The 5,110-nt window shown below is 30.8% G+C and overlaps 1 pseudogene; it reads left to right on the top strand.

Moving 5' to 3' along the window:
* The first annotated feature begins 1,201 nt into the window (after nt 1-1,201).
* Nucleotides 1,202-2,618, top strand: LOC119615684 (annotated as a pseudogene).
* The last annotated feature ends 2,492 nt before the right edge of the window (nt 2,619-5,110 follow it).

Here is a 5,110-nt window from a genome sequence, read left to right as displayed (position 1 = left end):
GCCATATTTCATTAAATGATTTGTTTAATCGAGACTTATTGTAAAAAGATCATCACTTTAGCTCAACCAACTTAAATTAAAATACCATTCACCTTCGTGAGAAGGGTATATATAAGTTTGTCATTCTGTTTGTAATTTCCACAATATAATATGTCGGCACCATAAAGTGTATATATTCTGGATACATACAGATAGCGGAATTGATTTAGCCATGTCCAGATATCTTCGGGATCCGAATCTTCAATAATTTGGTCAGACATGCTTTCAAGGAGTTTCCTATTTAAAAATCCGCCCATAAATAACGGAGATATAAACAAAAATCCAAAACAACCTATGAAAATGTATATATGTACAATATTGTACATATATTTATATTTCAGAGGATAAAATATTCGGCAATGTTTCGTCTCAGTTGGTACTGAGAATCGTAGATAACACTTTAAACTTTAATGTAGTGATCGAGTCTAGGGTCAGCCCCCATACAAAGTCCCCTACACAAAATAACTTGAAGATCAATAATTCACTTATAAACACTAGTATTACGATAAAACTCGGCATAAATAAATTAATGTTAACGTAAATCCCTCTATGAAATCTCTTTATAATGATCGGCTCACATTTACCCTTGCCCCCATATAACCTCTCTTCTAGAAAATAATTTTTTGTCAACAAATTGTTAAAATATTTCAGATTAAAGACAAAAGACATCAAACATTTTATTATAAAAATTTTTAATATACTAATCGTTGGTGTATTCGGTTATGGCCGGGTATGGCCCAATCATTGGTGTATCGGCCATACCCGAATACACATTCTCAGTTATTTTATGTCCCTACGCGCCCGACTCATTAAATTTAGGCAGGTATTGGCTTTAGGGCCGGCCCTCTGTCTTGATTAACAGAATCGGTAATACTAAGAAAACCTAAACTGCAGTCCTATAAATAATAAATATTTCCCTAAATAAACGCTCTTCTATTATTATCTTATTTAACTTATCTGGTCACTTTAAAATTAATGCTACAAAGTCCAATAATCTGAATCGCATACATAATTTTACTGATATTGAATTGCTACAATAAAAACACACTATTTAAATAAAATAACAACAACAACAACAAATATAACAAAGAAATGTTAAATATTAATCAGTTTAATATTAAGCACTTGTAGTAGTCGAACCAGTACTAATTGATGGGGGTAGAACTGATTAAACAGCGAAAGTTGTGTATGTCTAGACTGGCGCTACAAAACATAGACAGCATGAAACCAGTCAGTCTTTTTAAAGCCGGCAACAAGTAGAGACAACTAAAGAAAGCTAATAATTTTATTTTGAATTTAATATACGAAAAAAAAAAAATATATAAAAATCTTAAAGAAATGTTAACCAAAACCTTAAAACATTTAATCAATAATAAAACCAATCCCGTACAGACAACCTCAGTATTGTTGAAACGTTTCATAAGTGCTGCAGTAGAGAATGAAAAATTTGTTGTTATTCAGGAGGAAAACGATGTAGATGTTACATTAAATCCATCAAAAGAACCATTAAAATTTCCCGGTGTTTGGTTACGTGATAATTGTTATTGCGAACAATGTTTTCATCCCACTTCCAAATCACGTAAACACGATTGGGATAAATTTGATGTGAAGGTTAAGGTCGAAAAATTGCAAGTGAGTTTGATTGTGTTGCTATAAAGATGGCTCTTTGCTAACTTATCTCGGTTTGGGTTTAATGATCCATTAATTTTTTTGTATTTTTTTCTTTTTCATTTCGTGAAAAGACAAATAATGACACAAAACAACTAATTGTCAATTGGAGTGATAAGCATCAATCGGTATACGATTTAAAATGGTTGCAAGAACGTGCCTTTAATGATAAGAGACGTGAACAATATTTAAATGATTTCTATCGTCCGAAACCCAAACATTGGCAGGGTTCAGAATTTGAGAATATTGTTGAAACTTTGGAATTTAAAGATGTGATGAACAGTGATGAGGGTAAGGAAATTAGATAGATTTGGAAATTACTACCTACCTTTCTTTATATTTAATTAAATTAATCAGTAAGAAACTTCTTAAACTTTTAGCCCTTCAAAAATGGCTTGAAGCTTTGGCAGTACGTGGTGTGGTTATGATACAAAATTCCCCGCTCGAAAAGACTGTCGTACGACAATTAGCTGAACGTGTTGGTTTTATACGACGCACAACATACGGGTAATTACAACAAACATTGAAAAAAACATTTCACCATAAAATACAAATAAATTTCAATTAATGTTCTTTTCTCTTTCCCCCACCCCAACACCTTAGCGAAGAATTTATTGTACAATCAAAACCGGGTGCTAAAATTTCGCTTATCTTTCGGATCCTCTGCCACTGCACACTGATTTACCTTATTATGAATACAAACCAAGTTGTAATATTTTACACTGCATGGTGCAATCAAAATCACAAGGTGGCAGTAATTTACTGGTCGATGCCTTCCATATTGCCGATCGCATGAAACAGGAACATCCAGAGGATTATAAGATTTTAACAGAAACTCTAGTGGATTGGAATGATATTGGCAGTGAGGATGATAAACATTTTCATAATATTTGGCGTGCTCCTGTAATATGGTAAGTAAAAAGGGGAAACAGAGTGTTAAGGACATATTTGTTTTTTTCACTTTAGGGATTTGTTTAACAAATTTATTGTCAAGAACAGTTTTGTTCGTTGTGGTAGGGAAGAATGAGTCGTTTTTAATGTTCATTAACGTTGGCATGGCGTGAAGAAACTTTTAATTTTAAAGCTATTCATGGTAGTGACAAAAGATAATCAGAGACAGTGGTTTTGGAGTGGAAAAAAATATTTTGTAATTATACCTTACACCCAAAATTATTAGTCCCCATATTCGGCCCAGAATCACTTTCTGAGTCTGTCTGTCCGTCTTTGTATCCTTAAAAACCTTGTCCGCACGTTACAGATCGAAGATTTCAAGATATTTTGATAAAATTCGTCACATATCCATTTTTTGACCCAAGGACGAAGAATATTGATTAGTGGTTAAACTCGGTTTATTATTTCACCTAGTCCCCGTAAAATCGTACCCCCCGAATAGGAAGCAGTATCTCCACAAAAACCGGAAGAACTTAGTTTCATATAAATCTAACTTATACTGCGCATTTTCGTAACGATCGGGCCTCATTTACCCTAGAACCCATACAAGTTCCCCTCAGAAAATGACAAGATCGAAATTTTCTTATAAACACTAATATCACGAAGAGATTCTGTATAAATAATGTAGACGTTTATCCCTCTACCAATATTACAAAGAAAGGTCAAAATATTCTGTAATGTTTTTGTTAGTAAGTTAGTTTAGTTAGTTAGCTAGTAGTAGTTAGTTAGTTGTTAGTTAGTTAGTTAGTTAGTTCGTTGTTAGTTAGTTAGTAGTAGTAGTAGTTTAGTTAGTTAGTAGTTAGTTAGTAGTTAGTAGTAGTTAGTTAGTTAGTAGTAGTTAGTTAGTAGTTAGTTAGTTAGTTAGTTAGTTAGTAGTTAGTAGTTAGTAGTTAGTTAGTTAGTTAGTAGTAGTTAGTTAGTAGTTAGTTAGTTAGTTAGTTAGTTAGTTAGTTAGTTAGTTAGTTAGTTAGTTAGTTAGTTAGTTAGTTAGTTAGTTAGTTAGTTAGTTAGTTAGTTAGTAGTTAGTTAGTTAGTTAGTTAGTTAGTAGAGTTAGTTAGTAGTTAGTTAGTTAGTTAGTAGTTAGTTAGTTAGAGTTAGTAGTTAGTTAGTTAGTAGTTTAGTTAGTAGTTAGTTAGTTAGTGTAGTTAGTAGTTAGTTAGTTAGTTAGTAGTTAGTTAGTAGTTAGTTAGTTAGTAGTTAGTAGTTAGTTAGTTAGTTAGTTAGTTAGTTAGTTAGTTAGTTTAGTTAGTTAGTAGTTAGTTAGTAGTTAGTTAGTTAGTTAGTTAGTAGTAGTTAGTTAGTTAGTTAGTTAGTTAGTTAGTTAGTTAGTTAGTAGTTAGTTAGTAGTAGTAGTAGTTAGTTAGTTAGTTAGTTAGTTAGTTAGTTAGTTAGTTAGTTAGTTAGTTAGTTAGTTAGTTAGTTAGTTAGTTAGTTAGTAGTTAGTAGTTAGTTAGTAGTTAGTTAGTAGTTAGTTAGTTAGTTAGTTAGTTAGTTAGTTAGTAGTTAGTAGTAGTTAGTTAGTTAGTTAGTTAGTTAGTTAGTAGTTAGTTATTGTAGTTAGTTAGTTAGTTAGTTAGTAGTAGTTAGTTAGTAGTTAGTTAGTTAGTTAGTTAGTTAGTTAGTTAGTTAGTTAGTTAGTAGTTAGTTAGTTAGTTAGTTAGTTAGTTAGTAGTTAGTTAGTAGTTAGTTAGTTAGTTAGTTAGTTAGTTAGTAGTTAGTAGTTAGTTAGTTAGTTAGTAGTTAGTTAGTTAGTAGTTAGTTAGTTAGTTAGTTAGTTAGTAGTTAGTTAGTAGTTAGTTAGTTAGTTAGTTAGTAGTTAGTTAGTTAGTAGTTAGTTAGTAGTTAGTTAGTTAGTTAGTTAGTTAGTAGTTAGTTAGTTAGTTAGTTAGTTAGTTAGTAGTAGTAGTTAGTTAGTTAGTAGTTAGTAGTTAGTTAGTAGTTAGTTAGTAGTTAGTGTTAGTTAGTTAGTAGTAGTTAGTTAGTTAGTTAGTTAGTTAGTTAGTTAGTTAGTTAGTTAGTTAGTAGTTAGTTAGTTAGTAGTTAGTTAGTTAGTTAGTAGTTAGTTAGTAGTTAGTTAGTTAGTTAGTTAGTAGTTAGTTAGTTAGTTAGTTAGTTAGTTAGGTAGTTAGTTAGTTAGTAGTTAGTTAGTTAGTTAGTTAGTTAGTTTTAGTTAGTTAGTAGTTAGTTAGTTTAGTAGTTAGTAGTTAGTTAGTTAGTTAGTTAGTTAGTAGTAGTAGTAGTTAGTTAGTTAGTTAGTTAGTTAGTTAGTTAGTTAGTTAGTTAGTTGTTAGTTAGTTAGTTAGTTAGTTAGAGTTAGTTAGTTAGTTAGTAGTTAGTTAGTTAGTTAGTTAGTAGTTAGTTAGTTAGTTAGTTAGTTAGTTAGTTAGTTAGTAGTTAGTTAGTTAGTTAGTTAGTTAGTTAGTTTAGTTAGTTTAGTTAGTAGTTAGTTAG

The sequence above is a fragment of the Lucilia sericata genome, unplaced genomic scaffold (assembly GCF_015586225.1).
Source record: "Lucilia sericata isolate MDLA Ls3-8-SP2 unplaced genomic scaffold, ASM1558622v1 Contig006991F_arrow, whole genome shotgun sequence".
Lineage (NCBI taxonomy): Eukaryota > Metazoa > Arthropoda > Insecta > Diptera > Calliphoridae > Lucilia > Lucilia sericata.
This window is presented reverse-complemented; position numbering and strand designations above follow the sequence as displayed.